Genomic DNA, 22,269 nt, shown 5'->3' on the forward strand with positions numbered 1-22,269 from the left:
GCAGTCATCTCGCTTTTCATTTCAAGCATCGTTTTATCCTTCACTTGCTTGTAACAATTGCAAAGACATTGGCAACGTTGTATTTGTAGTCCAACTTCGTTGTGAAGTTATCGGCGGTCACAGAGAGACAGATAAAACATGTAGATTTTTTGTTTAGTGGAGGTCTTCTGTGCATGAAGAGACGCAGTAGTGAAACAACGCATCTAACGACGCACTTGGCTGTTCTACGAGTGGTCTGAGGCAGTCGGTAAATAATGAGGGTTTTCAAGTGCACTTGAACTTTAGTAACGATGGTTTTTGGGGAAACAGCTCGGAGATTTAACAATGCTCCTACAAAGGTTCTACTGATAAACTTAGCCTTCAGATGCTTTTTGGGAAACCGGGCCCAGATGGTCTCCGTAGGAAATGTTGTGAAAAATATTGGGCTTAGGCTACATGCCCTGTTATTTAGACTTAACACCGATTTGTAGGTGATCAGTCCTGCTACTGATAGCCAATGGGAACTGATATGAACAGGTTTAGGCTGGTCATCTAGGATATGTAGACCATATCAGAAGTACAGTACCAGTCAAAAGTTTGGACACACCTACTCATTCCAGGGTTTTTCTTTATTTTTTTACATTACATATTTACATAGGGTCCAGAGTTTTACTGGTTAGGTTAACAGATAAGGAAAAACTCTGGGCCCCAGGAGGTAAAAATTGCCCCCTACTCTGGGACCTATGGTGCCACCAGTCTGCTTGCAGTTGTCAGTTATCGTCAGGTATGTGGATGATCAGGGCGTTATTCAGGAATGTTTCTTGGGCTACTTTGATGTGTCAAGTGGGCGAGATGCGAACTCTGTGTTTAACTTCACGGAGAAACATGTTGTTCAAACCTATGAGTGCGCAGCTGTAATGGAATGTATCTGCTATTTGTTTTTCCAGCTAAGTCCCCTCCTGTTCCCTGATTTAAGAGGTGATGACTGCTCCACTCTACTACCATTGTCAACTCTGTCCTGACATGAACTGAAGCCACGTCTCATGTGCCCGCTCATCCACTGGCACATTGGAATGTTTCCTCTCCAAGCACTGTGAGTACCCCTATCAATTTTCTCTCGTTACTGTATGTAGAGTCAATCACATACAGAAACACAATGACATTATTACACATCAATGGTTTTACTCCTTGCTTGGCCTGTCTCCTTCTCAGCTCTTTGGTCTCTAACTGTGTAGTGTGTTGTGTTATTGTTTTTTGTCTTCCCAGTCAAATCCTGTCCTGCACTGAAGTCAAGCCTCTGAACACCTCAACACATGCCTCGTACCCTCATTCAATCTGCCTCATCAACACGCTCTTCCCAACACTGGAAGCAGCTCTCAATACTGCTGTGATTTCCAGCACGTGAGGTCTCATTCAATCACTGCTGTGATCCCTTCCCAACACTGTGGAAGTAGCCCTCTCATTCCCATTCCCCATAATATTGTACTATAAATGTCTTTATTAAATGCTTTAGGTTAAAATAATTACTCTTTGACGATTTTTGAAACACACTTTGACATCTCCGTGCGTTCCGCGCCTATACCATGGGTCTCCCATCCTCCTTGATTTTTCAAGTCACCAGCCTCCGCTGCTTTGTTACCAGTACAGAAGAGGAAAGACCCTTCTTCTTGGATAGACAGTAGTATGAATACCTGTGTTACCAGTACAGTAGAGGAAAGACCCTTCTTCTTGGATAGACAGTAGTATGAATACCTGTGTTACCAGTACAGTAGAGGAAAGACCCTTCTTCTTGGATAGACAGTCGTATGAAAACCTGTGTTATCAGTAGAGGAAAGACCATTCTTCTTGGATAGACAGTAGTATGAATACCTGTGTTACCAGTACAGTAGAGGAAAGACTTCTTCTTGGATAGACAGTAGTATGAATACCTGTGTTACCAGTACAGTAGAGGAAAGACCCTTCTTCTTGGATAGACAGTAGTATGAATACCTGTGTTACCAGTACAGTAGAGGAAAGACCCTTCTTCTTGGATAGACAGTAGTATGAATACCTGTGTTACCAGTACAGTAGAGGAAAGACCCTTCTTCTTGGATAGACAGTAGTATGAATACCTGTGTTACCAGTACAGTAGAGGAAAGACTCTTCTTCTTGGATAGACAGTAGTATGAATACCTGTGTTACCAGTACAGTAGAGGAAAGACCCTTCTTCTTGGATAGACAGTAGTATGAATACCTGTGTTACCAGTACAGTAGAGGAAAGACTCTTCTTCTTGGATAGACAGTAGTATGAATACCTGTGTTACCAGTACAGTAGAGGAAAGACCCTTCTTCTTGGATAGACAGTAGTATGAATACCTGTGTTACCAGTACAGTAGAGGAAAGACTCTTCTTCTTGGATAGACAGTAGTATGAATACCTGTGTTACCAGTACAGTAGAGGAAAGACCCTTCTTCTTGGATAGACAGTAGTATGAATACCTGTGTTACCAGTACAGTAGAGGAAAGACTCTTCTTCTTGGATAGACAGTAGTATGAATACCTGTGTTACCAGTACAGTAGAGGAAAGACTATTCTTCTTGGATAGACAGTAGTATGAATACCTGTGTTACCAGTACAGTAGAGGAAAGACCCTTCTTCTTGGATAGACAGTAGTATGAATACCTGTGTTACCAGTACAGTAGAGGAAAGACTATTCTTCTTGGATAGACAGTAGTATGAATACCTGTGTTACCAGTACAGTAGAGGAAAGACCCTTCTTCTTGGATAGACAGTAGTATGAATACCTGTGTTACCAGTACAGTAGAGGAAAGACCCTTCTTCTTGGATAGACAGTAGTATGAATACCTGTGTTACCAGTACAGTAGAGGAAAGACTCTTCTTCTTGGATAGACAGTAGTATGAATACCTGTGTTACCAGTACAGTAGAGGAAATACTCTTCTTCTTGGATAGACAGTAGTATGAATACCTGTGTTACCATTACAGTAGAGGAAATGCCCTTCTTCTTGGATAGACAGTAGTATGAATACCTGTGTTACCAGTAGAGGAAAGACCCTTCTTCTTGGATAGACAGTAGTATTAATACCTGTGTTACCAGTACAGTAGAGGAAAGACTCTTCTTCTTGGATAGACAGTAGTATGAATACCTGTGTTACCAGTACAGTAGAGGAAATGCCCTTCTTCTTGGATAGACAGTAGTATGAATACCTGTGTTACCAGTAGAGGAAAGACCCTTCTTCTTGGATAGACAGTAGTATGAATACCTGTGTTACCAGTACAGTAGAGGAAAGACTCTTCTTCATGGATAGACAGTAGTATGAATACCTGTGTTACCAGTACAGTAGAGGAAAGACTCTTCTTCTTGGATAGACAGTAGTATGAATACCTGTGTTACCAGTACAGTAGAGGAAAGACTCTTCTTCTTGGATAGACAGTAGTATGAATACCTGTGTTACCAGTACAGTAGAGGAAAGACCCTTCTTCTTGGATAGACAGTAGTATGAATACCTGTGTTACCAGTACAGTAGAGGAAAGACCCTTCTTCTTGGATAGACAGTAGTATGAATACCTGTGTTACCAGTACAGTAGAGGAAAGACTCTTCTTCTTGACACACCCCAGCAGCAGTGGATGCAGTAAATGACATCTCCCTGACCATGGCCCCTGATTGCTCAGTTTGGCCAGCTCTAGGAAGAGTCTTGGTGGTTCCAAACTTCTTCCATTTAAGAATGATTAAGGCCACTGTGTTCTTGGGGACCTTCAATGCTGCAAAAATGTTTTGGTACCCTTCCCCAGATCTGTGCCTCGACACAATCCTGTCTCGGAGCTCTACGGACAATTCCTTCGACCTCATGGCTTGGTTTTTGCTCTGACATGCACTATCAACTGTGGGACCTTATATAGACTTGTGTGTGCCTTTCCAAATCATGTCCAATCAATTGAATTTACCACATGTGGACTCCAATCAAGTTGTAAAGACATCTCAAGGATGATCAATGGAAACAGGATGCACCTGAGCTCAATTTCGAGTCTCATAGCAAAGGGTCTGAATACTTATGTAAATAAGCCATTTCAGTTTTTTAGTTTTAATACATTTGCAAAAATCTCTAAAAACCTGTTTTCGCTTCATCATTATGGAGTATTGTGTGTAGATTGATGAGGATTTTAAATGTTACTTAATCCATTTTTGAATAAGGCTGTAACGTAACAAAATGTGGAAAAAAGGGAAGGGGTCTGAATACTTTCCGAATGCACTGTATATGGGAAATGCCATTTGGAAGATATATTCTTGTTTTACTGAACCATCACAATAATAAATATAATGTTAGATCACACATTTTGGATATGCTTGGACATTGTCCCAGGTCATTGAGAACGTTCCGTACATCACAGTTTCCTCCTGTGAATAGGCCAGTCTCCTCTTAAATATCTTAATCTGGAATTAACATTGACATTACTGACACACATGTAATAACCACTCGTTGTACTCATAAATAAGGTAGCCTGTGTAATCACCTTGAAATAACAGAATTATGAAATAGGCTGAATCAGATTGTGTTTACATATGTTTAAGACTCACACTTACCTCAGCCTGTTTCTTCCACTTCATGATCTGGGTATCATTGCCGACCCTCAACCTGTTAACATGTCCTCTAGTGGCATCAGAACATAGGCAGATGGCCATGGAGTTCAGAGTGAAGAACATATTCTCACAGCATCCTCCCCTCCACAGCTCCATCTCCAGGCATGTTGGTACAAACTTGCTGGTGAACAAGGCCATTGACAGCACCATCCATGTCCCTCTGTCAAGGAGGTCCTGCTTCTTACGTTGAAAGTCGTCTCTGAAAAGAGGAGACATTAGAAGGTTTCTTCTCTTAGTTTTGTCTTTTGTCTCGGACAAGGCTTACATGTCAGAGGCGTACTTACTTTTACTAATTTACTTGTAGAAACGGTACAACTATATACAACATGTCAATTGTGAAATGATTGATATTGGACATCTAGTGTGAACATGATATTGGGTTAATCCTCACATTGTGGTGATTTCTCTACCTTTGATGAGGTCTACTTTGAGGTTTCTGGCCTGGGGAAGGGTTGCCCTCTAACAGGTGGTCATCAAAGGTGCCTTCTCCTCTGCCCACGCCAGAGTCTCACTCCAGGAAAAGGTCTGAAAGACCTCTGTCTCCACCGGTTGGGACAAGGGACCATCTTTTTCCTGCACTAACTCCATTCTCTGAAAGTACATAGAAATCACACAAACCTATGATCCTACATTGTAGATGTATGGTATGGCATATCAACTGAATTATAATCTCAAGTCTAAAAAACAATCACTCTTATCACATACTTCTACTACCTTACCTCTTGATGACGTCCTCTTTGTACTTCTTCACGTGTGACCTCATAAACAAAGCATGGAGGTATTGATGGCAATCCAGGTAATATCTGGCCCTGGCAAGGGGACCAGACCCATAGACTGGAGGTGTCCTCTTCACCTCGGGGACAGGGGACTTTGTTGGTCTTCCAGCCAATCTCACCTTCTTCACCTTAGCTGGTGTAACAGCCAATCTCACCTTCTCCTCCTTAGCTGGTGTAACAGCCAATCTCACCTTCTTCACCTTAGCTGTGTGTGTGTGTGTGTGTGTGTGTGTGTGTGTGTGTGTGTGTGTGTGTGTGTGTGTGTGTGTGTGTGTGTGTGTGTGTGTGTGTGTCTATATAGTAAATGCTATATATATATTATATGGTTATATATTGATCATTATATATTCTATTTATATAAATGACGGTAGTGTGTATATATATATATATATATATATATATATATATATATATATATATATATATATATATAAATATAATGTAAAACTAGCAGTGTGAATGTTAAAACAATAAATGTTATAGAATAAGAGTTTACTGAAAAGAATATAAGTAATTAAGTGAATAATTAAACAAATGATCTGCGAAATGTTGATTGGTTGACAGCCCATCTGTAGATTGTGTGATTTGATTGGACAACGAGTATTTGGAGACCTTGGTCTAACACTAAGTCATTGTATATTCAATTGATACAGTTGCAAAAAAGGAGCAAAAGTCGGTGGTTGAATTTCATTAACGTTTAATGAAAAAGTATGGATTTCAGCAAAAAAAGAAAGACACGCAACTACAGAGGACAAACATTTTATGATTCATTATTTTTTGAAGTATTGACCTTGGGAGAATACATAGCCTTTTTAGTGTTTTTCAAAATTGTTATTACACGACAAGTTCAAGCCAATTTTGTCTGCATTTTCAAATGATATATACTTATGTCTTATGCCTTAATTGTAGTAGCGTAACTGTGTTGTGAGATCTTAACTAGAACAATAAGAAACTATTACTGGATATAGTCAATAGGATAGTTGTTGTCATGGTAGACTTTAAAACTAATTATGTGGCTGGTCACCCCTTTACAACTCGGAAGGCATGGTTTTGCAGATAAATGAGTAAAAGTGAACTACACTCTTAAAAGAAAAGCTTCCTGTAGGATCCTTTAGGATAATATAAGGTTAAAAAATATACCTTAAGATTAATTTCCAAGCCTATACTCTGCCATCAGCTCGTTGTTGAACCGTTGTAGACTTCAGGGGTTCTTTGAAGAAGCCTTTTCAAAAGAGGGGTTCGTTTTGGAACCAGCAGCGCCCTCGTGAGTAAAGCGGCGCCCAGCGCAGAATTCAAATTGAGACCGTTGGTCAAAAGACAACTGGAAGCGGGAAGCGCGCGGATGGTTGGAGAGACGCGACCAATAAGAGATGACTTGCAACGGATTGACGTGAAAGGTGAGTGAACCTTAGCTATTCGCTAGCTAAGATAATAATTCATCAAACTACTATCAAAAACTTAAAAACAATACATCATGTAATGTACTCTTGGTTTTTCATCAGCTAGCCAAGCTACATAGCCTGTAATGTTAGCTGGTAATTGTTGTATAAATGTTGGTACGTTTTAGCTAACGTTAGCTACAGTAGCTAGCTAGTTAAAGTTACTGTAACGTTAGCTAACTTTAGCTAGCTAGACTCAATATTGAGAAATTGTAGTCATTTAAACCCATGATATACTTTCTCACCATCTCCTTCCATCCTTCTCCCGTTAGTACCTGGCTTATCCTGCCCCTGTCCAGTTAAGTGGTGGAGTGTTTTGGAGCTGTGAGCTCTGATAGAGAAATGTATCAACCACCACGAACAGGTAAAACAGACACACACACACACACACACACAGATGACCCAATGTAGATTATGTTCGACTTGACAAAAAGAAGAATACATAAAACAGATCAGATTAGTTAGATGCATTTGATATTGAATACTCATGTTGTTTATGTTGTGTTTGTGTCTAATTGATGTCTTTCAGGTTGGTGTATTGGGGCGGATTGTTCTGTCCTCTGTATTTCAGACCAAAGCAAGACAATGTTTAAAGCTCGCTATGGATCTACTAACAGGTTAGCCTCTATAAAGTATTTGGATGTATTTACAGTGTGATTATAGTGTGTTCTGTGTTACTCCTTTGTCAATCCAATACTAACTGAATAGTGAATCAATCAATCAATACAGTTTTATTATAGTGTGTTCTGTGTAATTCCTTCATCTTTTCCAGCACTAACTGAATGGTGAATGAATGTATTTGCAGTCAATCAATCAATCAATCAATACAGTGTTTGAACAAAATTCAACTCCAGTTGAAGAACTGGGACAAGCTACACATCTCATTGTGGGGTAGGCCACATGTTATAAAGATGGTTAAAGCTCCTAAACTGAATTACATCATCAGCATTTTTCCACTGTCCATACCTGCCTACACCTTTAACACCATAGACAAAATGATTCATTTGGACTATTAAAAGGGCGAGGATGAACAAAGCTAGATTACAGGTAAAGACTTAGAAGGGAGGATTAAAGCTCCCTAACATGTAATTATAGCAAGAAGCCTTTATACCTGCCCAGATAGGCTCTCTTTATTGAGAACTCTAATAGGCCAATTTGGGTTGACATGGAAGAATAACTTAATGCCCCATTTGGAGCATCATATTATCTGAGTCAACACTTAAATGTGGGACTGCAGAATCCCATATTATAAGAGACAGACATCTTCACCTTTCCTGACAAGCTCTGCTTCTTTATGGAACAACCATAAATACAAATTAGGAGGAAAGGTGGTTGTCTGGAAAGAGTGGGATAGGTTTTGTTTTAGCCTCAACACTAATACATTTCACTTTTGCGCTATGTGTCAACTTTTATTTGAGTGTGGCTGTGGAAGACTGGTCCCTTGATGATGTCTGCAAGTGGCTGAGTACCAATGATCTCCATGATTCCATCCCATCATTCCAAGGTTCACAATCTTTCTGAAGAATGCCAACTCTCTTCAATTGTCCACTTTGCAACGAGCATTCTTTCTCTGTGTCCAAACTACTCACACATTGGCCTCTATCACCAGCATGAACCACATTTTCTAATTACCTGTGGACTTAATGGGTGTGGGAAAACAAATAGATGTTTCAGCGTCTATCGGTCTCACATCTACCAAAACCACAGAGCTTTTAAGCGCCAACTTAGATGAGAATTGCCCTCATGATGAATTTGAGATTAGGACTGATCCCATTGAAGATGACATGAGCGATGTAGAAGGTCTGCCAGAGGCTGAATATGTTCAAGCCACAGAGATCAACACTGAGCAGCTAATTGAAGGTCTCAAAAACGATCTGTCTTTTTATTTAGAACATCAGTGAAGAACACTGCATCCCAGCTACGGTATAGAATAGCATTGTTGAGGACCTCAGAACCATTTTTGATGCATTTATGACACACTAGAGCGATCCCCTCAGGTTTCATCTTACAAATAAGCAAATAAACGTGGTTGAACATGACGATCTCAGGGACTTGCTTAACAACTCTGCAATATTTGAGGAATGCATTAGATGCATAAGCTCTGAGTGGATGCTGGAGCATTACTGTGTGAAAGAATTGGGCATGGTCCGGCCAATTGAAGTACCACTGAGCAACAAAGAAGGTTATAAAACAAGGTCATTTCAATCCAGCTACATGGTCCCCAGGGTATATTAATATAAAGAGACATGAGACAAAACAATCATAATGAATAAGATTACATGGACAGGGGGACCTGATCCTAGGTCAGCAATCCTCCTCTGAGACACTTCCCAGGAGTCACCAGGACCAAGAAACCGAACACTTACTATTGTAAAGTCTAGTTACAGCAGGTGTTTACTGCCATCTAGTGGAAGATACCAATAAAACACTTTATTATCAGGGTGGGGAGATGGCTGAGATGAAACTGAAAGTAAAGTTCTTCTTTTGTACAGGATCCATTTTGAGACGACAGCAGAAAACACTATATGGAGAGAACAAAAAAATAAAGTGAGTATTTCTAAGTATTTCTGAATAATAATCTAAGCCTATAACGTCAGTTTATTGTTGTTGTAGCCTAGTGTTATTATGTAATTAATAATGGCCGTGTTTAGTTAATTCAATTGGAAGTTAAAGTGTCACCATGGTCACAGTTCTATCTCAATTGCTGATCAGAATGCATTAGATTGAAGGTAACAGTCAGCCAGATTAGGCTACAGGTAAAAAAAATACCTGGCTGTTGTTGACAAGCATGGACCTATTTACTTAATATCCATGTTATTAATATTTAATACAGATTGAAATTACGACCCCATCCTCAGTAGCCTATTCCAGCAGGCTACTGGGCAACAGAAGCACTTCCTACCTCAACATTGCCTTGCTGTTCATGTTAAATAAATGAATCTGTCAATTTGAACTAAGCAAGCTGCTAAATCATTCAGCTTACATCTTGCCTACATCTTGCCCAGGCTACTGGAGGCTGTCTGAAATAAGATGTAGCCCATCTGGGAAAAATATTTTGGGCTAGTTTTCAGGTCTTGTTGGTGGGTTTTGAGTAGTCATTGGGCTAGAAAAAGTCATTGCATTAAATCACCTGACTGTTTGGATGTATCTATTAGTAAACGGTTTTATTTCTGAGAGATCATGAATAAAAGAGAACAATTGACATTCAATAATTAGTTGTCACTGTATTCACCACAACCAATATGCTGCATCTCTGTTTAGGGGTCAGTGGTCTAAAATGAGTCTCTCTGGGGAGAGAGAGGAGGGGGGCCCTGCCTCTAAAATGAGTCTCTCTGGGGAGAGAGAGGAGGGAGGCCCTGCCTCTAAAATGAGTCTCTCTGGGGAACATGACACCAAAGACAAGAGGTGAGCTGACAATATTGTTAAATAATTTATATTCCAAAACGCTATATAGGAGAAAAGAAAATCACAATTTTGTTTTTTCATCAGAAATGATTACTAATGGGTACCTTCAATATAACTATTGTAGATTTGAGATGTGATTTAAAACCATTGTTTAGCTGGAGTGTAATGTTCGTATCCTGTATATTTGACTGTGATACGTGGTCGTCTCACCTAGCTACCTTAAGATGAATGCATTTACAGATGCCATATCTTAATTTGACCCAGTTTCTCACAGCAGGAAAATAATCCTGCAGCAATAGCAAATGTGTATTTTTAGGTGGATTATAATTAAGGGATATTTTCTGTAGGGGTTCATACATTTTTCATCAGGGAAAATCAAGTCTGACATTTTAAAGTGGAAATTACACACTTTAGACACCTTTATAAAGCCTTGTAGTGGTTTAATAATTTCTTTAAACAATAAAAGCTAATTGACCAACATTTCTGAAAATGGATATATAGCATTTTGGAATGAAACTCTTGTTTCCCCATCTGAGCTCAGAGTGGATGAGAGATGTAATGTTTGTCTCTGTTGTGTTGAAGCCCAATCAAGCAGGAGAGACCAGCCTCCCCTGTACCCAGCTGTGTGTCCATGAAGAGTGACTGGTCTATGGATCGTCCTATATGGTTTAGAGAGGGATACTTTTCTAGTGAACAAAGGTAAGAAGAACTCATGGGTCATTGTCAGTGAGTTAAACAACACTGTCTCTAGTCATTTCTCCTCTCCCATTTTACCATTTATTTTTGTTGTTTTCATAATCCATAGGCTAATCCTTTTTTCCATTTTCATAGTCCTGAAACATTATCAAACAAACACAACATTCCCTGTGTGTGTGTGTGTGTGTGTGTGTGTGTGTGTGTGTGTGTGTGTGTGTGTGTGTGTGTGTGTGTGTGTGTGTGTGTGCACTCCCTGGATGTGGAAATGTAATGTCATGTTTTGTCCACAGAAACCAACAGGAGAGATCAGAGTCAAATATTCCCAGTGGTCAGTCTTCCCAGAGTCATCAAAAAGACCTGGCCTCCATATTCAGTGTATGTGGTCTTGTTATGTACATTTGTTTTTCGTTTACCTCAAGTAAAGTTGATCTGTCAATCATTCATTCATGTGTTAATGAGAAAGCATTTAGTCTCTTGCTTAACTTATTGACTTGATTTATTTAAGTTGCTTGAAGAGAATATTATGACATTTGTGAAGAACGAGCTGAAGATGTTCAAGAGGATTCTTAGTCCAGAACTCCCAGAAGGCTTTGAGAGTCAGAAGCAGGATAAGGAAGTGGTGGATGCTGAAGATGAGAAGCAGGAGAGCAGTGCCAGAGAGGGGGCTCTGAAGATCACACTGCACGTCCTGAGGAAAATGAACCAGAAGGAGCTTGCTGACACACTGGAGAAAAGTAAGAGCTGTCTGCCTCATGTTGAATGCTGTTTTTTTTTATTTATTTTTTTACATTTTTTACAGTTTTATAACAAACATTTAAAAGCTGTAGCTAAAGTACAGCTAAAGTAGCTGTGTAACTCAATGATATTGTAGCAGCCTTAACACAACACCTAGTGACCTCATCAAGTAGCAGCAGGGATGTGTTGTGGTGATTAATTTAGACAGAGAAGAGGAGAGACAGAGTAGAGAGAGAGACAACATTAATAATACTTATATTAATAATAAGTATAATAAACAATATAATACTTTTATTTAATATTTTATAACAGTCCTACAATACTGTAGGCATTAAAACAGATGTAATATTAATATCCTCTGTGTTATTTCTTCATTCAGATGAGCTTGCTGTGATTTGCCAACGTGAACTCAAATCTAATCTAAAAAAGAAGTTTCAATGTGTATTTGAGGGGATCGCTAAACAAGGAAACCCAACACTTCTCAATAAGATCTACACAGAGCTCTACATCACAGAGGGTGGAACAGGAGAGGTCAATAATGAACATGAGCTGAGACAGATTGAGACAACAACCAGGAAACAAGCAAGACCAGAGACTGCAGTCAAATGTAACGACATCTTCAAACCCTTAACTGGACAAGACAAACTTATCAGAACTGTGCTGACAAAGGGGAGTTGCTGGCATTGGAAAAACAGTCTCTGTGCAGAAGTTCATTCTGGACTGGGCTGAAGGAAAAGCAAATCAGGATGTCCAATTTGTATTTTCATTCCCTTTTCGGGAGCTGAATTTGATGAACGGGGATAAACACACTTTGATTAAACTTCTCAATCACTTCTCAATGGAAACCAAAGAATCAAGAATCTCCAACTACGACAAGTACAAAGTTCTGTTCATCTTTGATGGTCTGGATGAGTGCCGACTGCCCCTAGACTTCCAGAAGAACAAGATCTGTTGTGACGTCACAGAGTCAACCTCAGTGGATGTTCTGCTGACAAATCTCATCAAGGGAAATCTGCTTCCCTCTGCTCTGCTCTGGGTAACTACCCGACCTGCAGCAGCCAATAAGATCCCTTCAGTGTGTGTTGACCAGGTGACAGAGATACGAGGGTTTAATGACCCACAGAAGGAGGAGTACTTCAGGAAGAGATTCAGTGATGAGGACCTGGCCAGCAGAATCATCTCACACATAAAGACATCAAGGAGCCTCCACATCATGTGCCATATTCCAGTCTTCTGTTGGATTTCTGCAATAGTTCTTGAACACATGCTGAAACATAAGAGAGAAGAGATGCCCAAGACTCTGACTGAGATGTACACACACCTTGTGGAGTTTCATACCAAACAGAAGAATGAAAAGTATCTTGGGAAAGAAGAGACAGGTCCACACTGGAATAAAGAGAGCATTCTGTCACTGGGAAAACTGGCTTTTCAACAGCTTGTGAATGGCAATCTGATTTTCTATGAAGAAGACCTGAAAGAGGCTGGCATTGATGTCAAAGAAGCCTCAGTGTACTCAGGATTGTGCACACAGCTCTTTAAAGAGGAATGTGTGCTGTACCAGGACAAGGTGTACTGCTTCGTGCATCTGAGCATTCAGGAGTTTCTGGCTGCTGTATATGTGTTCCTCTCATTCATCAACAACAATGAGAATCTAATGGCCAAACCTCAATCAACCAGTAACTTTTTTGCGCTGTTCAGAGACAAGCCTGAAGTTACTTTCTACAAGATTGCTGTGGATAAAGCCTTACAAAGTGAGACAGGAAACCTGGACCTGTTCCTCCGCTTCCTTCTGGGCCTCTCACTGGAGTCCAATCAGAAGCACTTACGAGGTCTACTGACAAAGACAAGAAGCAGCTCACAGAGCCATGAAGAAACAGTCAAGTACATCAAGGAGAAGATCAGGGAGAATCCCTCTCCAGAGAGGTGCATCAATCTGTTCCACTGTCTGAATGAACTGAATGACCATTCTCTAGTGGAGGAGATCCAAAGCTACCTGAGATCAGGAAGTCTCTCAGAAGAAGAACTGTCACCTGCACAGTGGTCAGCTCTGGTCTTTGTGTTGCTGACTTCAGAAAAGGAGCTGGATGTGTTTGACCTGAAGAAATACTCCAGATCAGAGGAAGGTCTTCTGAGGCTACTGCCAGTGGTCAAAGCCTCCAGAGCTGCTCTGTGAGTACATAAAATTACATTTAAGTACTAATCATCAGGAAGAAATATTCAGTTTAGAGAAATATATTTATTATAATATGTATATAATATATAATATTACATTGAAAAACATACTGAATCAACGCATTGATGTTCATATTAGTATAACAATATGACCATACAATTCTAGGAGACGGAAGATGAATCTATATGTTGTTTGAGAGAATAAACCAAATGCATCTGCCATTGTCCTTCTACACTACTGGTGTTAAATTAACAGTGTGTTTGTGACATCATGATGATCTCTTTGTCAGGCTGTCAGGATGTGGAGTCACAGAGAAAGGCTGTGCTTCTCTGGTCTCAGCTCTGAAGTCAAACCCCTCACACCTCAGAGAGCTGGATCTGAGTAACAATGACCTGAATGATTCAGGAGTGAAGCTGCTCTCTGCTGGACTGGGGAATCCCCACTGTAAACTGGAGACGCTGAGGTCAGTATTCCTGTAGTTGGTCAACAAGTGATAACTGTTCACCAGATCCACATGTGTTTACCAGGCACACATAGTCCACACCATATGTGTTTGGACAGTGAAGCTTACAGTTTTACATTTGGCGCTATGCTCCATCATTTTGGATTAGAGATATAATGTTTCATATTAGGTGACAGTATATAATGTCACCTTTTATTTGAGGATATTTCATACATATCTGTGCTACTGTTTAGAAATGAAAGCACTTAATGTATCTAGTTCTCCCATTTGAAAAAGTTGTAATAATTTGGACATATTCACTTATATTATATTAAAGTAGTCATAAGTTTAGTATTTGGTCCCATATTCCTTACCAGCAGTGATTACATCAAGCTTGTGATTCTACAAACTTGTTGAATGCATTTGCAGTTTGTTTTGGTTGTATTTTGGATGATTTTCCCAATAGAAACTGAATGGTGAATAATGTCCTGTCATTTTGGAGTCACTTCACTTGTATTGTCAGTAAGAATAGAAGATGTTTCTGAACACTTCTACATTCATGTGGATGCTACCATGATTATGAATAATGATGAATGAATCGTGCATGATGATGAATGAGAAAGTTACAGAGGCACAATGATCATACCCCCTCTGTTATTGGTAATGGTGAGAGGTTAGCATGTTTTGTTGTAACCTCTGTAACTCTCTCACTCATTATTATTCATGATTAATTCATGATTTTTCTTAATCATGTCATCATCAGGATTAATTTAGTAGTGTTTAGAAACATGTTATCTACTCACTTAGACAGAAGATTAATCCAGTCATCATCCACCATTCAGTTACTATCGGGCAAAACATAACCCAAAACAAACTGCAAATGCAACCAACGAGTTTGGGACCAAATACTCAACTTTAGACTACTATAATAAACTATAAGTTGAGTTGGTCAGAATACTTATGACTTCTTCAAATGGGGGGACTAGATACATAAAGTGCTTTCATTTTTCTAAATGGTGAAACAGATACAGTGGGGGAAAAAAAGTATTTAGTCAGCCACCAATTGTGCAAGTTCTCCCACTTAAAAAGATGAGAGAGGCCTGTAATTTTCATCATAGGTACACGTCATCTATGACAGACAAATTGAGAAAAAATTTGCAAATTTGCAAATATTTGCAAATTATGGTGGAAAATAAGTATTTGGTCACCTACAAACAAGCAAAAAATAAGTATTTGGTCACCTGGCTCTCACAGACCTGTAACTTCTTCTTTAAGAGGCTCCTCTGTCCTCCACTCGTTACCTGTATTAATGGCACCTGTTTGAACTTGTTATCAGTATAAAAGACATCTGTCCACAACCTCAAACAGTCATACTCCAAACTCCACTATGGCCAAGACCAAAGAGCTGTCAAAGGACACCAGAAACAAAATTGTAGACCTGCACCAGGCTGGGAAGACTGAATCTGCAATAGGTAAGCAGCTTGGTTTGAAGAAATCAACTGTGGGAGCAATTATTAGGAAATGGAAGACATACAAGACCACTGATAATCTCCCCTCGATCTGGGGCTCCACGCAAGATCTCACCCCGTGGGGTCAAAATGATCACAAGAACGGTGAGCAAAAATCCCAGAACCACACGGGGGACCTAGTGAATGACCTGCAGAGAGCTGGGACCAAAGTAACAAAGCCTACCATCAGTAACACATTACACCGCCAGGGACTCAAATCCTGCAGTGCGAGACGTGTCCCCCTGCTTAAGCCAGTACATGTCCAGGCCCGTCTGAAGTTTGCTAGAGTGCATTTGGATGATCCAGAAGAGGATTGGGAGAATGTCATATGGTCAAATGAAACCAAAATAGAACTTTTTTGGTAAAAACTCAACTCGTTGTGTTTGGAGGACAAAGAATGCTGAGTTGCATCCAAAGAACACCATACCTACTGTGAAGCATGGGGGGTGGAAACATCATGCTTTGGGGCTGTTTTTCTGCAAAGGGACCAGGACGACTGATCCGTGTAAAGGAAAGAATAAATGGGGCCATGTATCGTGAGATTTTGAGTGAAAACTTCCTTCCATCAGCAAGGGCATTGAAGATGAAACGTGGCTGGGTCTTTCAGCATGACAATGATCCCAAACACACCGCCCGGCAACGAAGGAGTGGCTTCGTAAGAAGCATTTCAAGGTCCTGGAGTGGCCTAGCCAGTCTCCAGATCTCAACCCCTTAGAAAATCTTTGGAGGGAGTTGAAAGTCCGTGTTGCCCAGCGACAGCCCCAAAACATCACTGCTCTAGAGGAGATCTGCATGGAGGAATGGGCCAAAATACCAGCAACAGTGTGTGAAAACCTTGTGAAGACTTACAGAAAACGTTTGACCTGTGTCATTGCCAACAAAGGGTATATAACAAAGTATTGAGAAACTTTTGTTATTGACCAAATACTTATTTTCCACCATAATTTGCAAATAAATTCATAAAAAATCCTACAATGTGATTTTCTAGAAAAAAAATGCTCATTTTGTCAGTCATAGTTGACGTGTACCTATGATGAAAATTACAGGCCTCTCTCATCTTTTTAAGTTGGAGAACTTGCACAATTGGTGGCTGACTAAATACTTTTTTCCCCCACTGTATGTATGAAAATACCCTCAAATAAAAGGTGACATTATATACTGTCACCTCATATGAAACATTTGATCTCAAATCCAAAATGCTGGAGTATAGAGCCACATTTAAAATGTTAGCTTCACTGTCAAAATAGATATGGTGTGGACTGTATACTCAATACAATCTAAATCTGATACCTCACTGTCTGTCTTTTGACTGATACTGCTTTTTAAACTGCTCTGGTCAGTCTACTCAAATATTTGTACTGTGCTTCTCTGGTCTCAGCTCTGAAGTCAAACCCCTCACACCTCAGAGAGCTGGATCTGAGTAACAATGACCTGAAGGATTCAGGAGTGAAGCTGCTCTCTGCTGGACTGGGGAATCCCCACTGTAAACTGGAGACTCTGAGGTCAGTATTCCTGTAGTTGGTCAACAAGTGATACCTGTTCACCAGATCCACATGTGTTTACCAGGCACACATAGTCCACACCATATGTGTTTGGACAGTGAAGCTTACAGTTTTACCTTTGGTGCTATGCTCCAGCATTATTAATTTGAGATAGAATGTTTCATATTAGGCGACAGTACAGAATGTCACCTTTTATTTGATGTTAATGGTGAGAGGTTAGTATGTTTTGTTGTAGCATCTGTAACTTTCTCACTCATTATTATTCATGATTCATTCATTATTTTTCTTAATCATGGCATCATTAGGATTAATTTAGTAGTGTTTAGAAACATGTTATCTACTCACTTAGACAGAAAATTACTCCAGTCATCATCCACCATTCAGTTACTATTGGACAAAACATAACCCAAAACACAACCAAAACAAACTGCAAATGCAACCAACGAGTTTGGGACCAAATACTCAACTTTTGACTACTTTAATACATTATAAGTGAATTGGTCAGAATACTTATGACTTCTTCAAAAGTGGGGGACTAGATACATAAAGTGCTTTCATTTCTAAATGGTGAAACAGATATGTATGAAAATACCCTAAAATAAAAGGTGACATTATATACTGTCACCTCATATGAAACATTTGATCTCAAATCCAAAATGCTGGAGTATAGAGCCACATTTAAAATGTTAGCTTCACTGTCAAAATAGATATGGTGTGGACTGTATTCTCAATACAATCTAAATCTGATACCTCACTGTCTGTCTTTTGACTGATACTGCTTTTTAAACTGCTCTGGTCAGTCTACTCAAATATTTGTACTATACATGTTTTTCTCTACGATATATCTGAATATGTTGAAAAAATATACTGCCACTATTTTCACCACCAAAGAAAAGCAGTGTGGTTTTAATATGATTTTACTCTTGCAGGCTGTCAGGCTGTCTAGTCACAGAGGAAGGCTGTGCTTCTCTGGTCTCAGCTCTGAAGTCAAACCCCTCACACCTCAGAGAGCTGGATCTGAGTAACAATGACCTGAAGGATTCAGGAGTGAAGCTGCTCTCTGCTGGACTGGGGAATCCCCACTGTAAACTGGAGACTCTGAGGTCAGTATTCCTGTAGTTGGTCAACAAGTGATACCTGTTCACCAGATCCACATGTGTTTACCAGGCACACATAGTCCACACCATATGTGTTTGGACAGTGAAGCTTACAGTTTTACCTTAGGTGCTATGCTCCAGCATTATTAATTTGAGATAGAATGTTTCATATTAGGCGACAGTACAGAATGTCACCTTTTATTTGATGTTAATGGTGAGAGGTTAGTATGTTTTGTTGTAGCATCTGTAACTTTCTCACTCATTATTATTCATGATTCATTCATTATTTTTCTTAATCATGGCATCATTAGGATTAATTTAGTAGTGTTTAGAAACATGTTATCTACTCACTTAGACAGAAAATTACTCCAGTCATCATCCACCATTCAGTTACTATTGGACAAAACATAACCCAAAACACAACCAAAACAAACTGCAAATGCAACCAACGAGTTTGGGACCAAATACTCAACTTTTGACTACTTTAATACATTATAAGTGAATTGGTCAGAATACTTATGACTTCTTCAAAAGTGGGGGACTAGATACATAAAGTGCTTTCATTTCTAAATGGTGAAACAGATATGTATGAAAATACCCTAAAATAAAAGGTGACATTATATACTGTCACCTCATATGAAACATTTGATCTTAAATCCAAAATGCTGCAGTATAGAGCCACATTTAAAATGTTAGCGTCACTGTCAAAATAGATATGGTGTGGACTGTATACTCAATACAATCTAAATCTGATAACTCACTGTCTGTCTTTTGACTGATACTGCTTTTTAAACTGCTCTGGTCAGTCTACTCAAATATTTGTACTATACATGTTTTTCTCTACGATATATCTGAATATGTTGAAAAAATATACTGCCACTATTTTCACCACCAAAGAAAAGCAGTGTGGTTTTAATATGATTTTACTCTTGCAGGCTGTCAGGCTGTCTAGTCACAGAGGAAGGCTGTGCTTCTCTGGTCTCAACTCTGAAGTCCAACCCCTCACACCTGAGAGAGCTGGATCTGAGTAACAATGACCTGAAGGTTTCAGGAGTGAAGCTGCTCTCTGCTGGACTGGGGAATCCCCACTGTAAACTGGAGACTCTGAGGTCAGTATTCCTGTAGTTGGTCAACAAGTGATACCTGTTCACCAGATCCACATGTGTTTACCAGGCACACATAGTCCACACCATATGTGTTTGGACAGTGAAGCTTACAGTTTTACATGTGGTGCTATGCTCCAGCATTTTGGATTTGAGATAAAACGTTTCATATTAGGTGACATTACAGAATGTCACCTTTTATTTGAGATTAATGTTGAGAGGTTAGAATGTTTTGTTGTAGCCTCTGTAACTCTCTCACTCATTATTATTCATGATTCATTCATTATTTTTTTAAATCATGGCATCATTAGGATTAATTTAGTAGTGTTTAGAAACATGTTATCAACTCACTTAGACAGAAAATTACTCCAGTCATCATCCACCATTCAGTTACTATCGGGCAAAACATAACCCAAAACACAACCAAAACAAACTGCAAATGCAAGCAACGAGTTTGGAACCAACTACAAAACTTTTGACTACTTTAATACACTATAAGTGAATTGGTCAGAATACTTATGACTTCTTCAAATGGGGGGACTAGATACATAAAGTGCTTTTATTTTTCTAAATGGTGAAACAGACATGTTTAAAGATAACCTCAAATGAAAAGTGACATTATATACTGTCACCTAATATGAAACATTTGATCTCAAATCCAAAATGCTGGAGTGTAGAGCCACATTTAAAATGTTATCTTCACCGTCAAAATAGATATGGTGTGGACTGTATACTCAATACAATCTAAATCTGATACTGCTTTTTAAACTGCTCTGGTCAGTCTACTCAAATATTCGTACTATACATTTTTCTCTCTACAAGCAATATTATGATAATTTATAATAATGATACATTCATTTATGAATAGATATGGCAGGTTTGAGGACACTGATATATCTGAATATGTTGAAAAAATATACTGCCACTATTTTCACCACCAAAGAATAGCAGTGTGATTTTAATATGATTTGACTCTTTGCAGGCTGTCAGGCTGTCTAGTCACAGAGGAAGGCTGTGCTTCTCTGGTCTCAACTCTGAAGTCCAACCCCTCACACCTGAGAGAGCTGGATCTGAGTAACAATGACCTGAAGGTTTCAGGAGTGAAGCTGCTCTCTGCTGGACTGGGGAATCCCCACTGTAAACTGGAGACTCTGAGGTCAGTATTGTGGTGTATTTACATTATGACTGTTTTAGAGGAACAAAGAGGGTATGTTTATCTTATTTCAAATGTAGCAGTTGGAGGGTGACGCCCCAGGGGGGATAGGTGATTGGACAGTAGAGGGAGCCACCCACATCTCGGGGAGATTATATATACTGAGGGAAAAACGAAGAAGAGCAGAGCAGTCATTACTATTCGAGGTCACTGCTCTCCGGGGGATCTTGACTCCTGTAACTCATGCTGAAAGCTTGTGATATGAATAAACTTATGATCAAAGGTTCAGTATGAGCGGACTCCTTTGTTTATCAGCAATAATTGCCAGCATTTTCGCGATACGACACTATTCCTGTAGTTGGTCAACAAGTGATAACTGTTAACCAGATCCACATGTGTTTACCAGGCACACATAGTCCACACCATATGTGTTTGGACAGTGAAGCTTACAGTTTTAAATTTGGTGCTATGCTCCAGCATTTTGGATTGAAGGTAGAATGTTTCATATGAGGTGACAGTATATAATGTCACCTTTTATTTCAGGATATTTTCATACATATCTGTTTCACCGTTTAGAAATGAAAGCACTTTATGTATCTAGTCCCCCATTTGAAGAAGTCTTAATAATTTGGACATATTCACTTATATAAAGTAGTCATAAGTTTAGTATTTGGTCCAATATTCTTTGCCTGCAGTGATTACATCAAGCTTGTGAGTCTACAAACTTTTTGAATACGTTTGCAGTTTGTCTTGGTTGTGTTTTAGATTATATTTTTCCCAATAGAAACTGAATGGTGAATAATGTCCTGTCATTTTGGAGTCACTTCACTTGTATTGTCAGTAAGAATAGAAGATGTTTCTGAACACTTCTACATTCATGTGGATGCTACCATGATTATGAATAATCATGAATGAATCGTGAATGATGATGAATGAGAAAGTTACAGAGGAACAAGGATCATACCCCCTCTGTTATTGGTAATGGTGAGAGGTTAGCATGTTTTGTTGTAGCCTCTGTAACTTTCTCACTCATTATTATTCATGATTCATTCAGGATTTTTATTAATCATGGCATCATCAGGATTAATTTAGTAATGTTTAGAAACATGTTATCTACTCACTTAGACAGAAAATTACTCCAGCCATCATCCACCATTCAGTTACTATCGGGCAAAACATAACCCAAAACACAACCAAAACAAACTGCAAATGCAACCAATGAGTTTACAACCAAATACTCAACTTTTGATATGTATGAATATACCCTCAAATAAAAGGTGACATTATATACTGTCACCTCATATGAAACATTTGATCTAAAATCCAAAATGCTGGAGTATAGAGCCACATTTAAAATGTTAGCTTCACTGTCAAAATAGATATGGTGTGGACTCTATACTCAATACAATCTAAATCTGATACCTCACTGTCTGTCTTTTGACTGATACTGCTTTTTAAACTGCTCTGGTCAGTCTACTCAAATATTTGTAATATAAATTGTTCTATCTACAAGCAATATTATGATAATTTGTCATTTCTAATAATGATACATTCATTCATTTATGAATAGATATGGCAGGTTTCAGGACACTGATATATCTGAATATGTTGAAAAATATATACT

The 22,269-nt window shown here is 39.1% G+C and overlaps 1 long non-coding RNA gene across 1 annotated transcript; it reads left to right on the top strand.

The window, feature by feature from the left end:
• Positions 1 to 7,144: 7,144 nt before the first annotated feature.
• On the top strand, positions 7,145 to 9,347 carry LOC123486526. Its single transcript, XR_006659400.1, has 3 exons — positions 7,145 to 7,195; positions 7,361 to 7,448; positions 9,324 to 9,347. It is a non-coding gene; the product is annotated as an uncharacterized LOC123486526 (long non-coding RNA).
• Positions 9,348 to 22,269: the final 12,922 nt, after the last annotated feature.

The sequence above is a fragment of the Coregonus clupeaformis genome, unplaced genomic scaffold (genome assembly GCF_020615455.1).
Source record: "Coregonus clupeaformis isolate EN_2021a unplaced genomic scaffold, ASM2061545v1 scaf1254, whole genome shotgun sequence".
NCBI classification, from domain to species: domain Eukaryota; kingdom Metazoa; phylum Chordata; class Actinopteri; order Salmoniformes; family Salmonidae; genus Coregonus; species Coregonus clupeaformis.